The 15,102-nt window shown below is 46.8% G+C and overlaps 1 protein-coding gene across 7 annotated transcripts in view; it reads left to right on the top strand.

Annotated features, from left to right (window-relative positions):
• Window positions 1–15,102, top strand: part of nav3 (neuron navigator 3) — a 302,596-nt gene that overhangs the window by 12,746 nt on the left and 274,748 nt on the right. For all 7 annotated transcript variants that reach the window (XM_068586930.1, XM_068586937.1, XM_068586933.1 and 4 more), the window contains exon 2: window positions 14,113–14,201. The gene's annotated coding sequence lies outside the window, so the exon portion shown is untranslated. The remainder of the gene's footprint in view (window positions 1–14,112; window positions 14,202–15,102) is intronic.

The raw sequence follows: 15,102 nt of genomic DNA on the forward strand, positions 1-15,102 counted from the left end.
GCTCTGACAGCCTCCTTCCAGTCCGAGTGATCTCCTGCTTCACTGGGAGCACTGGTGCCTTGATCCCCAGCATGAGAGAGAGAGAGAGAGAGAGAAAGAGAGAGAGAGAAGAGAGCGCTGCTCCATTCACCCCCCCCCATCCTCTCCAGACCGGCTCTGCATGACGGCATGTCACTATTTTTACACCATGCCGTCATCGAGATCACTTGTGTGCACACAACCCCCCCAGCCCACCGGTGCTGTGCATCGCAGCCGCACCCAGCTGTAAACTCAGCGGGGAGCCCGGCTGCGCTGGAAAAACTCCCCATGAATAATGAAAAGGGTTTTATTTTTTAGCTTGCAAGGCGTTGTGCCGGGTTCGCCTCGTGGCTCGCAGCGTCGTGAGCGGCGAGCAGCGGCCTCCGCTCTGCCGGCGGAGTCGTTCACACGGAGGCATGCACCTGGCCGGCCGCTGCAGCGTCCACCGTGCACATGAGCCGGAGGTGAACGGAGAGGAGCGAGAGCGCCATGTGAGTCACCTCGTGGCACCGGCAGCTGCTGGATGTGTCGGTGCGTGTGCGGGGCGACAATGAGCTGCGTGTTGGATTCTGTGAACACGTGTGTTTTTGCATTAATGCAGATTCCCAGGCTGTAACTTTTATCTTTCCACAACGAATATTTGTTTGCGGCTTAATAAATGCGTAAATTGCACCTTTTTTTTTTTTTTTAGAAGGCATAATAAGCCATGGTTCTTTGGCTCCCTATTAGCAGGATGACTGCACAGGCAGCAGCTAATGCGGTGATTTGGATGCGTAATCCAGGATTAAAAAATGAAAACCAGCTGATATCCAAAATGCAAATACATTCTTGCGGTGGTGTAAAGTTTGCTTGAGAACGGTGGCACGTAAACAAGCATCTTTTTCTTTTTCTTGTTTCGTTGTCTCTGCTGATGCCGGGTCAACCCAATGAGCTTGTTCTGCAGAATGAAGTGTTATGTCCAGAACTTTTGCTCTTAAACACTGGTTCTCACGCGGTTTATGAGCGGTTACGGCGCCGTTGCAGTTTGTCGTTGGAAGTATTTGTTCGATGGGTCCCAGTGCTTTTCCTCCCACATGGGTTTGCAAGTTTTATTGTTTTTCATTTAGTTACCACAGAACAACAATAAGTCGTGCCAATAATTACATAACACAGCAGTAGAAGGCAAGATGTCTCTGTCTTTATTCAATGTCTCTCTTTAAAGCTTCTTACCAGCAGTTCATTCATCCCATTTCTCTATAAGGGTTCAACTCTTCCCATACATCATCCCAGTATTTCCATCATTTTCATACATTACATGACAACATGAGTGTGTTCTGCGCTGGTCTCCGTGTGACTGTATTTCCTAAAAGCTTTTACCCTCCTGGCCATACAGTGTTCAAGTCTTTTGCTTTGTTTTCTCCCATTTATGTTGAAAATAAAGCAGGTGTCACGAGAACCAACGCGTCGGTACCAAGTCAATGTCATAATTCTGGAAACGTGACGCTACGTTTCTACAGGTAGCGGGCCGAGACCTTGCCATTAAAACCAGGAAGGACGCGCCGCGTTTGTTCCCTGATGATGCAACAGGTCTGCGTTAACATCCACAGGAGGCGAGAGTTCACACAGCCGGCAGGAGGAAAGCGTTCCAGCAGATATCACCCCATAAAACCACAACTTTTTCATTTCATCTGCACTTATGTTTGCGCATGGATTAAAAAACCAGATAGTGGCATATTGTTGTACTTTAAAGAGGAAATTTAAGCTAGCCAAATTCCCTCTTTGTCTGGCTTTATCTTGCCTGGTCCTTCGGCACAGACTCGGCGGTATGAAGCAGGTGAGCGTCTGTGAACCCTGCAGAGCGCGACAGGAGTGAGTGTCACGTACGAGGCAGTACAGGCGGCCATGTGGCTGCTGGTGGAGCGTCAGCCTCCAGTACAGGTTGAAGGGCTCCCAGTCATCATGTTGTTGGTTTTAAAGCAGCTGATTCACGCTTCGCCCGTTGAGTCTCGAGCGGCTGTTTGTTTTTGGTGTCACTTAATTCACTCCGTTGCAGCAGCGCCGCAGGAGACCTGCGCTCACTTTGAAGTACTTTATAGTCACTGAACTGTGTGAACGACAAGGTGTTGAAAGAGGTCTGCACACCCATTTAGAAGGGAGCGATTTTCTTTAATTACTTGTTCATCATATTCGTCATTATGTCCATATCCATTACAAATTGATACGATTTCATCGTAATTGGAAGGGATGTCAAGGAATTCCTTAAGCACACGCTGTAAATACACCTCTGTATCTGACACACACACACACACACACACGCATGCGCATCTCTATGCGCGCACACACCTTGCGATAGTTGTTCCCTCCCCGGCAGGTGTGCAGGAGCCTTTAATGATGTCCTGGGAGGCCGGCTGGCTTTTATGAGCGAACCCTGGCACGCATCACACCCAGCATCACACCCAGCATCACACCCAGCATCACACCCAGCATCACACCCAGCATCACACCCAGCATCACACCTCCGCCTCGCTCCGGACCTGATTCATTTTCACCCAGCGACTCGCTTCCTTCCCCATCGCGTGTCGCTGTCGCCGCCGGTTCACAGGTGAGCTGAAGCCCCTCACGGCTCGAGAGAAGAGAGCCGGATGTGGCCAAATGGTAAAATCTCAGCGCAGATGGAAAGTTTGCACAGAATAAGTTTTTCAGTCTGTGTGTAGCGGCTGAGCAATATTCACAATTCATCATTCTGATATTTTTGGCACAGTAGGCCAACGCCGATGGTAATAACCTGATATTCTCATAACTGGATTTAATCAAGACCAGGGGTGATGGAAAGTCTCACAGAAATCATTAACAGTAATGCAAATGGGATTGCCACGCGGGGAGCAGATCCACCGCTCATCGCATGTCGCTGGAACAGATAGCTGCAATAATTGTGTTCAGAAATTGAGGAGAAATTTGGCATTTTCAGAAAAACCTTGATTTGTTTTCTTGGGTTCCCGACTTCCAGGAGTAGAAAAAGAAGCTCAGGACCTGAGTGTCAATTTTAATGCATTAATATTGCTGTAGATTAGTTTAGAAAACTCATGTTTAATGATCTGTTATGGCCAGTGCAGGAGAACTGGCTTGTGTTCAAGTATGTCTGCTTTACTTTGGAAAAAACTGAACGTTTTAGAAGATATAACGAGTCTTTCTTTATATCTGATGCCACCTTTTGGTATTTCTCTCCAATACTTTACTTTCTTACTATGCTTTTGAATTTAAATAATTTAATTTGAGCGCTTAACCAAACAAATATTAATATGAGCTTCTTGGAGATTAAATCAGCTTTTAGACAACATACTGTATTTTACTAGACCCTCCACTGAGACGACTGTTTCCAGTCTTTATGCTAAGCTAAAAAAATGTTGCCGACTCTCTGCACATAATTAGCTAGAAAGCAATTAAGCAATATGACATCACAAAATGTTCAACTTGTCCTTCAAGACCAATAAAACACTTTTTTTTGTGACAAAAGCTCTAATTGAACGTGGCTGTTCCACTTCCACCGTTAATCTCTTCAGAGTAACATTTCATCACAGTTTCATCCAAGAAGCTTCTGAGCTGACGTTGTTCCCAAACTGGCTCTGGAAGTGATCACACAATCATTCCAATTACTATTTTCTTAGACTCTTTCTGGTGGGATGATGGATAACTGAACCCCTTTGGGCCTCTCTGAGCTCCTTCCTATGAAGCTTTCTGATGATAAAAGTCCTCCAGTGATTGACGTGTTGAGCGGCGCCACGTGGCCCAACGGGCTGCACGCAGGCTGGAAGGGTCGGACACCCGGGCTTCATGGCTTCATGGCTTCATGGCTTCATACCGATGCATCTGCTCACGCCATAAAGTATTGTCATGGGGCTCTGTGATGTTGGCATTGTTAGACTTTTCATGCCAACGCTCTGGGGATAAATGAAGCTCGAGGCATTTTGTCCGTCCATCCAACTTGGATGCGTTAAATCTATTTAGCTTTCACTTCATTTGCGGCCGATGGTGGTGAATTAAGTGTGTTTTAGCTTCAGAGTTGTGTGTTCTGGTGTTTTGACGAGGAAGGAATCAGAAAATAAAACAAGTGGAGGTGTGATGAGCTCTTCTTCCTCTCCTCCTGCTCTTCGTCGCTGGTTGAAAACTCATCTCCAGGTCTGCAGCCGTGTGTCCCTCTGCCTTTGTTGTCTCAATCCATCTCCTCTCTGTGAGTCACATTATAAAGGCTCAGCAGCCACATCTGATGGGAACACTCATCCCCCTCACGTCCTTACCGCCTCCTTCCTTCCTCCTTCCCTCCTCACCTTCACCTCGCCGCCCTCCCCCAACATCAAAGCAGTGTGTGCAGGGTGGCCTCTCCTAATTCAATTTAATATCAGCGATGGTCCCGCACACCAACAAGTTGGCAGCTTGTGATTGTCGTCGGTTCAACTCTTAAAACCCTCCTCCTCCTCCTCCTCCTCCTCCTCCTCCTCTTCCTCCTCCTCCTCTTTTCTTCCCAGGGTTAAGGGGAATTTGATCTCTTGCTTTGTGTTGAAACGAAAGGATCCACCATTTCGGATGTGGAAATTGCCAGAGAAATTAGATTTAGTGTCGCAACATCCATGCAGGTAGGGTTCGGGGGGGGGGGGGAGGTTACGATGCAGCACACAGAAAATGCTGAACCTGTTTCAATCAAACACAAAGCTGTGAAAATGAAATTACTGCTCTGGATTTCCTTCTTTAATCTCATCCCACATGAACATGTTCGTGGGGGTTTTCTCTGTCAAACAGCCCAGCAGCCATGAACACGGACGCCTGCATCTGCTGTTAATTTTTCTGCATTTGCATGGCGCTGGCATGTAATTTAAGATACATGGCCCTGCGTGGCAATTTAATTAGATTGCTTTTAAAATAAATAAATAAAAAAAGTGTATTCACCCCTCGTTGGAATTTGATTTGCACCAAACAAACCCCCGGGCTGTTCATTCTGCAGACTGACACGCATTAGGTGGCGTTCCATGTAATGCTGAGATAGACGTCTGGCATTACCCGCTTTGTAGCGCATCCTGATTGATTTACTGCTGCACTAGTTGCCTTCTTTTTCTTTTAAAGGGAAGCTTTTTTTCACCACTCGACTGCTGTCACAGAGCGCTGATTTCTTTTGTTTACAGTCAACAAAAAATCCGTCCATCACAGGCTGTTGTTGGTTCTGTCTGCTTACAGTTTCTGGATTTTAAACGGGGCTCAAGCAGCCTTTTCATGAGCTTTAAGACAACACACAACAGCTGCCTATTTGGTCTCACCGACGGATATGTTCGGCTCATTGAACAGCGCCTCCTGCGGGAGCAAAGATGTTTTTCTTTGGAATATAGATTTAAGGGGAGGGGGGGATCAGGATCTGTCTTGCCTCGTGTCAGCAGTGTCCACCCTCTGATTTGACAGAATACAACAGGTCATTCATGAAAGTCTGTCATCCATTTCTATAGTGAAATTTCTCCTTAAATCTCAATAGAATGATATAAAATGTCCCGTTGGCGACACAGATGTGAACGCTTGGACCTGCTTGGAGAGCTTCCATGTCCATCCATCCATTTTCCGCCGCTTATCCGGGGTCGGGTCGCGGTGGCAGCACAGCCAGCAGACCGACCCGGCTTCCCTCTCACCCGCAGCGTTTTGCGGGTGAACTTCCATGTATACCGTTTAATTTAATGAATGAATTAAATACAATAGTTGCGATGCATCATGGTCTGGACCAAAGAGGTGGACTGACACGCCGAGGCTGCCATTCATAATGCTCCACCACGAGCATAAACCAGTGGTGTTTTGACATTTCGGTGTCAAAATACCATTTTACATTTCATATTCTGTTGTAAACATTTCCTGGCTTTAACATCATAGTCTACAGGATTAAGAAAATATATTTGTTTTGAAAAGATTCCTTTTTTTCATTAAAAAATAATCACAATCATATTTTTTCCCCCCCAACAAAATCCTTCAGCAGCCTCCATCCGATGCTTCCCTGGTCCGGCCTGGCTGGCATCCATTGATTGGCTGTCGTGTCTTGAGTGACAGCCAACGCGGCAGCGCTCTGGGGGGAGACGAGTGGCTCTCTGTGTTGACGGTGACGGATGTCAAAGGTCCTCGGGCCTAAATTGAAATGGATCCACGTGGTGTGTATGTCAGTCCGATGCAATTGATCCGACGTGGGAGTTAATGCTCGCTGTTGCTTTGAGGGCAGCTGCACGGCCGAATCACATGGAGTGGGCGACGCACCGTAACGCCTGTGGTGCAACATGGAGGAAGACATGCCTGTAGTGGTGTTGTAGTGTATCGACTAGAAAAGGGAGGGGCTGGCAGAAGCAGCGCTGGAAGCTCTCAATGTATTTGTGATGACAAAGAGGATTCCACGAGCTGGTCATTGGAGCAAAAATAGGCCTTCAGCAGGAAGATTGATCCAATTACATCGCCCTGAGTGGGTGGGCTTCAGCCCGCCCACCACGAAGCTGCAAGACATTTGAAAAGAAATAGGAAATATTGATTTGAAATGGTGTTATTAAAGCAGGCAGGCGAATCACAAGCTTCCAATAAAATAATGGAGGGGATGTCATGGGTCAGCAGCTGGACTCCTCACCCCACCACGTGAAGGCACGGCGAAGCCGGGTGGTGGTCGACATGTGTAACTTGTGGCCGGGGGCCAAAATGGGTCCCGAGGAGCTTTTGAATCACAGTGACTTTGCAACTCCACGTAAACGAGAGCGCCGTACGCCTGAACGGCTCCGAAAGAGGCCAAAGAGATCCCCCTCCTCCAGAAGGTATTTAAGATGCGTCTTCAATTATTCATAAAGGCGCTAATCCTCTTCATGTAGCTTTTATTGGCTTGTCTTCCTCAGTGTTGTTTCCCTGTGACTCCAGGGGAGAGCTGGGAAAAGGCCCTTCCCTATAGCGCCTGTGATCGCTCGTGTGTAATAACTAGTTTTTTTTGTCAACATTTTGTCTTTCTTGACTTGGTTGCATGTTCCAACCCCCCGAATAATTAACCAGCAGCTTCATTCCGCCCTGTCATTTTTCAGACACATGGCTTAATTTGGTGTTGCAGGAAATTGCTTGTTGTTGTTTTTTTCTGTTCCTTATTGCATTGTGACGGTATGTAACCCGACCCAGCCTTCATTACCACTCAACTGGAGAAACGCTCTCTTTAACGCACACGCGCCTTTCCATTTTCCTCTTCATTAAGTGAAGGCGCCGCATAATCTGGCTCATAACTTAATCTCTTTGCTCTTGTTTTACACGGACATTGAAGGAATTAGGACAAATAATGTGATTTCCATCTCAACATTGCATTCCACCAAACGCTCCCTCACCAACGCATCCGATTGGCCTCGTCTGTATGCATTTATGCGCGAGGATACTTGCCAAAATTGTCAAAGGATTATCGTGGCCTTTGGAGAGGGAAGGTATGGAGGCAGGGCTCACTGGGAATTAGTCCTCCTGTAGCAGCGTGGCCCATCAAATACACTGTAGTGGTCTTCACTGAACATCCCCCTTCAATGAATCCCATCCCCCATCGTCTGTATTTACCTACATTATGCTGTTGTACTGGAAAAGAATACAAAATGACAAATCACCCCTTTCGCCTCACCCTGTTAATCCCATTTCTTTGGATTTCTGCACTTCTTTATCCTTCATTCTTTAATCCCATCATTGCCCATATTGTCAGCGCACAATGCTAAAGAGTCTTGTGCTCCGGCGCTCAGAGGCTGAATCAGGATAATGACCGCAAAACTGTACGCCAATTGAATGTGTTTTATCTGGCTGTGTTACTTTGTGTCTTCAGCTCGCAGGCGTATGAAAGGAAGCGTTCCAGCAGCAGCGCCTCGCCGCTCACACGCCGCCACGAGCAGCCAGTCCGTCCTCTGAACAGTCACTTAGCGCTCAGGCGCAGGTGTGAATGTGCATTAGGAGCCCTGTATCGTGCGCTTTCGCTGGTTTAATTCTCAAATCCGCAGTAGCTCAAACAGGATCGAACGCTAAACTTGAACCCGATCAGCTGGAGGCTCCATCACCGACAAGTGAATTGAGAGGAGCCCTGGAGGGGAGCCCGTCCTGTTGAAACGCTGCATCGTGGTCAGACCTGATAGATTTCAGCTATTCCTCAGGAGAGAGAAAAAAAGGTCAAGCTGTGATGCGTTTCCTGAAAATAGACCTTTGTCCTACAAACACATGCTTTGTCTCCCTTTTAATTGTGTTGAAGTCTCCTCAGTGGCCACTTTAAGCACCCAAGTGCTGTTTTTGTTTGATCTCCAGCATCCAGGACCAAAACTCACGACCAGACGACAAACAGCAGCGTTGAAATACTCTGTTTACAGTTTGTGATCAATATTATTTCCACACAGAGACGTCACGTCTCTTTTGAGGCTGAATGCAGCACAACAAGGTGCCACAACTTTAGATCAAAAGGCATTTTTCTAAATCCCAGAAGGTGCAAAATCTTAAATATTGCACCTCCTAATGTCTCCAAATAAAATAAATAAATCAAATATTGTTGTGCTGCAGATATTTCCTGACCTACACATCATATTTCTGTAGAAAACATCTTTGTTTTCGACAGATATCTGCACCAAGCAGTCATTTCAATCATTTCAATACATATTTGGTGTTAAAATGAATCTCTAATATTGCAAATCAGTCGAAATAAGAGTTTTTTTTATTGTTCAGCCCTACTGCCGTTCATATCATAACACTATTGGGGCCGTTTGCTTCAACACACGTAATCAGCATTTATTTAGTCAGATTAAATTATAATAAAAGAGAAATAAGACACTAGTGTCTCTGTGAAGAAGTAAATGTTGTACCTGCCTGTGCTACGAGACCAATTAGGATCATCACAATCAGTAGCATCCCATCTTGGGGACCATGAATGTAGAAACATGATTTGAGGGCAACCCGTCTCATGGCGGCTTGGCGGTCGACCAGCCGACCGGCAGCCCGACCGCTATCTCTGCACTGCAGAGCCGTTCACCTAATTGTTTACAGTAGCTCCACCATTTAAACCAACAGCGTCCCTGATTCATTTACCGGGGGCCCCGCACCGACACTGCTGACAGCTATCGCAGTAATCCATCGTCCTCCAGACGCTAATGCCATCATGCGCCCCTGACCCCGACATGAGCGTCTGCTCGCCGAGGTCCCCGAGATGGATTGAGAGACAATGAGATGTAACAATACAGCTGGGAGGAAGGGAGGGGTGACGATGAGGGGCGGGGCCGGGGGTTTGGTTGTTGGGGGCCAGCTCAGTCGTCAATCTCCCCCCCTCCCCCTCCCCTCCTGCCCGTTCCAGGGTGGCTGGCCTTCGTCATCAAGGCGCTCTCTCCATGATGTGCTTGTTGATGTGCGTCGTCATTGCGTCGTCCAGCCTGCAGCTTGTCCATGGCAGCACATGCAATGTGACCGTGTGTATTCATTTGAAGGCCTGGAGAATAAATACCTCCACCTGATGCTCTAAAAACAAACCAGTCATTTCAAATGTATCCGAGCCGGCAGAGACGGGCTGTCAGTCGCAGCTCCGCTTCCCCCAGAGCGCCGCTCCGGATGTTCACGCAAACAGCTGGGGCCGGGCTGAGGCACGTCATGGAGGTTAATTAACACTACCAGAGGTTAGTCATGTCCCGGCCATGTTCGCATTCAAAAAGGATGAATGGACTTCAGCAGCGGGGTGATGACTTCCTGTGCAGCCCCCGTGTACTCCCATGAGGCCGTTCTGTACTGTCACTGTGATGAAGAAGCAGCTTCCAGTTACTGAGCGTATACTTCTGGGTGCTGGGGATCCGGCACTGGGAGCGACACATCATCCATCCACAGCGGCTCACGTTACATCTGCTGGTCTTATAGTTCAGGTGTTATTACACGCCGTGGTCGTTGTGCTTCAGCACACTACACAACATCAATTTTGTCCTCGTATCATAAATGTATTTATACTAGAATTTGTTCAAGCTCCACTCAGTAAAAATGTGTGTTGAGCGAATGTAATTTATTATTATTATCATGACGTTAACACGCCATCTTGTAGAATATAGTTTTTGGGGAGTATAAATAACCGTGATGGAAGACATTTTGAAGATATACGCCGACTTTGTGACAGTAAATATATTTTTCTCCTGGATTGTCGTGAAAAAAAAGTTATTTAAGGTCAATTTATTTTAAGAAAAACCATCGGGATCGGCAGGTCATGCTTCGCCCGAGAAAATTCCACCCGGTGCATCTTACAGGGAACGCAAATGAATACACAACGTGTCTGTCTTCAAAGAATAAGAACGTGTGTTGTGAATGAAGTCGTGGCTGCAGCTGCATGTCAGGCTGAATGGATAAAAGCCTCATTTTCAAAGGATTCTGTTGTCATTTCTCTATAGTTGCTCTAGTTTCAGTCCTCCCATACTCCAGAGAGATCCCCGTGACAAGCCTCGTGCTTTGAATACCAAATGACACACACACACACACACACACACACACACACACACACACAAAGGCACGTGCGTGCACGGTGGCGTCGCATACGTTTCTTTCATGGATTCAGTGTGATAGTTGGAGGACATTTGTCCTTTCAGGCCCTGATGGGTGTCGCTGGTTTTCCAGACAGTTCACTGTCCTGTTTGTCTCCAATGCAGTTTCACCGTCTGGAGTTATGGACCTACCGTTTCATGCCACAGCCACGTGGGGCGCCTTGGCTTCGCTAATATGGCACATCGCCGCAAGAGTAAAGATTTATAGTGAGTGAAGCCACTTTACAGATTTTAGTTTAGTTTTTCAGGTTTTTGATTTTATCAAACTGTTAAAAAACTGTTAAGATCTGAATTATTGAACACTAACTAACAAAACTAACTCATCAGCCGGAGCTGTATGCGTTGAGAGCTCATTAGCAAATAGCATGCAGCTCAAAGCATGACCTCTAGGAACCTCACAGAGCCTCTAGGAACCTCACTGAGCCTCTAGGAACCTCACTGAGCCTCTAGGAACCTCACTGAGCCTCTAGGAACCTCACTGGGCCTCTAGGAACCTCACTGAGCCTCTAGGAGCCTCACAGAGACTCTAGGAACCTCACTGAGCCTCTAGGAGCCTCACTGAGCCTCTAGGAACCTCACTGGGCCTCTAGGAACCTCGTAGAGCCTCTAGGAGCCTCACAGAGACTCTAGGAGCCTCACTGAGCCTCTAGAAGCCTCACTGAGCCTCTAGGAACCTAACTGAGCCTCTAGGAGCCTCACTGAGCCTCTAGGAGCTTCACTGAGCCTCTAGGAACCTTACAGAGCCTCTAGGAGCCTCACTGAGCCTCTAGGAACCTCAGTGAGCCTCTAGGAACCTTACAGAGCCTCTAGGAGCCTAGCTGAGCCTCTAGGAACCTCACTGAGCCTCTAGGAGCCTAGCTGAGCCTCTAGGAGCCTCACTGAGCCTCTAGGAACCTCACTGAGCCTCTAGGAGCCTACCTGAGCCTCTAGGAACCTCACAGAGCCTCTAGGAGCCTCTAGGAGCCTCACAGATCCTCTCTAGAGTGACTGTGGACTCGTACAGTAAATGTGATGTCATTCAGTGTGGAGTTAAGTGATAATTCTTCGTGGATTCTTCACCTGGAAGTTGTGTTTGAATTTAAATAGTTTTTTCCCTTTTTTGTTAATATAAAAAAAGTGGAATTTTAATGGGATTTTTGACCGTTTTGGCAATACATTTTCAAGCTGTCACTATGTCACTATATATAATTAAATGATCTCGTAGTGATTGTACTGCACTAGCTGTTCCTTCAACACATGTTTGTGTATTGAACCACCGTGATTGATGTTGTAAATCAATAAGCAGAAACATTTTATTCACAAAGAATGTATTGATTGCTCTCCAGTAAATGTGCTATATCGATATAAATATCAATGTACATATATATCAAAATCCCCAATTGATTTTTACCACATTGCGCACCCCCAATCTCAGTAACTAACACTCAGCGTGGTGCCTTCAGGAGCTTCCCTCCAGCGCTGGTCCTCTGAGCTGCGTGTGAAGCCGGCAGTCGGCCCCTCGTTGGCGGCCTGCCCGGGAAGCCCTTACGTTTAATTGGCCTCCCGTTTGTTCTGAGCTGCACCCACCCATTACCATCCCTCGTAAACGTGGAAGTATAAAACCAAACCGCACCTGTGCATCCACAGAGCGGCTGAGTGAGAGCAGCGCCGCCGCTGATGTCGTTCACCGCCCCGCAGGACGGAGCCCACGCAGCCAAACCCTTATCTTTCAACACACACCTCAGCTCACCCGCAACCAATTTCAATTTGGCGCCTCTTCAAATGTCCTCCATCGTGGTCACTAAACCAGGAAGTGGAGGGAGGGCCAGTAGCCACCATGAAGGGAAAGGTCACTTCCAGCAACAAGCTGTTAATTGGATTTGTCTCCGTTCTCTGCCGTCACACGACGCCCGTCAGGGCTGATGTCTGCCGTCTGGGATTACATTGGCTGTGTTTAATTGTTTTTGAAGATTCATACCTGTGGTTCTGCATGTTAGAGCTCATTAACTGTAACTTTCATGCTCTCCACATTACTGCTAACCACTTCCAAAGCCTTTCCCTCCTTGCAGGCAGCTCTTGGTATGCAATGAAAGTGCCATTTTCTTCAGCGAGGTAATTCATCACCGAGTACATTGAGTTTGGTTTCCCTCTTTCCGCCGCCAAACGCCAACTCCTTTAATGCAATCCAATTTGCATGATAATTTTCACAGTCTCACGTCTTCTCAGTTAGATTTTGTGACGGGAATTCAATATGTTTTGACATCTGAGCGGAGCGATCCACCGAGCTGAAGAGTACCTGTTTACGATCAGTATCTCACCCCAATGGGGCACTTTCTTTTCTTTTTTCCTCCTCTCCAGACAGCCTTCACCATTTTAAGCAGTGTTTCTTTTTTTTTGTGCATCCCCGGAGAAACACTAGCACTTCCATGTCAGACACTACATCACGAGTGTTCCAACCACACCGCTGCTTAACTTACCGACACCGCTCAATGTATGCTGTTGTTTTTATTATGGCGCTGTGAGGCGTTTCCTGGATGTCGCTTCTTTTCCAAATACCGTAAATCTTTGCACGGGACACATCCGGCGAGGCGTGTTTGGTCTCTCGACGGCTTTAACCTTGTAAGCTGTTGTCTTTGCGTCGCGGGATTGAGGACGACTGGCGCGTCGCACGTCACGGCGGTTCCCATCAAACCCCTGCTCGCCTCTTAAGTGCCTTTCAAGCCGTCTCTCCCCGGTGTTCCCATCATTATTGACAGACCTCAAACAGCCTCCTTAAAGACTCGACTGCAATGTTTTCTCCTGGATTCTCAAGTGTTGTGTTGTTTCAGTGCAAGAGGGGAACAAAAGCAGACTCTAAAGTGCGTCTGTGTGTCTGCGAGGCCAAGAGGCCGAGTCTGCAGCGCTCGTCTCCCTGACACGGTGCGTACACTCGGCCCTGGCCTCTTGGGAGTCGCTGGGTTGGAAGGAAGAGGGAATGAAAGTGGCCTCAGAACTGAAGATCTGTATTATCATCTCCTTTCCCACGACTGTTTTTTGGGGGGCGGAGGTGTATAATCCTCAAAGATAATTGATTTTCGAGAACGGTTCAGAGGTAGGATGCTGCACCTTGGTGGGGAATATGAGAGATGGGAGCAATTTCTCAGAGTTGACTCAGAGTTTATTCCTTTTTTTTTTTTTTTTTACCACGGAGGGAAACTTTCCAGAAAGCATTATTTTTGTGCTCAAAGTCTCTTTAATGTCCTGCTGCAGTGGGTAAACTTTCGGTCACGCCGTGTTACAATCTCAGTGTGATTTCTTTCTGTTGGGGGATCCACAGCTCTGTGAACAGCAGGAGGTAGCAGTCGGCATCAGAGTGGATACGGCTCAACAAATCACTTCCAGGACCTGCAGCAGACATCTAAAGCATGTAAAAAGGACTTAAAAACACTGTCCCCCGGTAGCCACCCCAGGTTTATTTTAAATCCACAATGAGACACCCAACTGCGACTAAACTGAGATGATTATCAGGTTTGTACTTCTGAGCTGCAACCAGGTTAAATTATAACAAATTCCCTTTTTCTGTCTCCTGTGTTTGCAGGATCCCTTCAGCTCTGCCGGCTGCTGCCATGAACGCTGATGTGTGCACAGTGAGGAAGAGCAAAGGAGCCAAAGGAATCCTGGTTTGATGTAAGTCCCGCCCTCTTTCCCCCCTTCATCTCGCTCTGAGCTGACCCTCCGCTCCTCGTCCTGTCGCGTGTCGCAGGCTCTCACTGGCTGGTCCGCTTCACAGTGCAGGTGTGGCATCGCGGGCAACTTTGACATGGGCATAATCTTTACATAACTCAGGATTGGAGCCGAGTCCGGCCGTTACAGTGCATGTAGTCTGTGTTGGGGTTCATAGTGACGATGGTTTTGAGCAACGATGTGAGGAATCCAGCTGATAATTCAAATCAGCCACTGTGAGTCTAACATGTGGTTTCTAGTGAGGATGGAAACGTTGTGTGAAGTGCTTTGCTGGCTCTGTTTCTAACTGAACTACGTTCCAGGCTTTGTGTGTCTGTCGTAATATTTAAGGACATCAAGACCCTAGATTTTATTTTGAATCCTTGGAGCTATATGAATGAAGGGGTTCTCTGTATTTAATGAGTAGATGTTGTCTTTGCTGAGCTATCAGCCTCCCTGCGGCACACAGGAGGAGCAAACCTTTTTCTGTTTTTACCAGAGAGAACATTTCTTTTTGAAAGGCTGAATGGCAAAACATTTGGATTAAAGTTAAATAAAAACATGTTGTAGACTTTGGAAGTAATGACATCCATCATTGTTCAGTACAATAGAGTATAATCTGAGATGAATGAAGCTTCAAAGCTTTTCAATAGTGTGTAGCTGGGTGATAAAACAACAAAAGAATGATAAATGATGATGATAGATTCATGAGATTTACTTTTAATAGTTATTTTCCTTACAAAACAGCTGTCTGATAACATTTGGAAAGTTTAGAAGAGCTGTGTAGTTGAATTATTATTATTTAGTAAGATGGTTTTCTTCTCCTCTTCCCTCTGCTGATTATTATTATTCCTTTTATCAGCTT

The sequence above is a fragment of the Clinocottus analis genome, unplaced genomic scaffold (assembly GCF_023055335.1).
Source record: "Clinocottus analis isolate CAN_PGR_092001 unplaced genomic scaffold, fCliAna1.0.p SCAF_20, whole genome shotgun sequence".
Lineage (NCBI taxonomy): Eukaryota > Metazoa > Chordata > Actinopteri > Perciformes > Cottidae > Clinocottus > Clinocottus analis.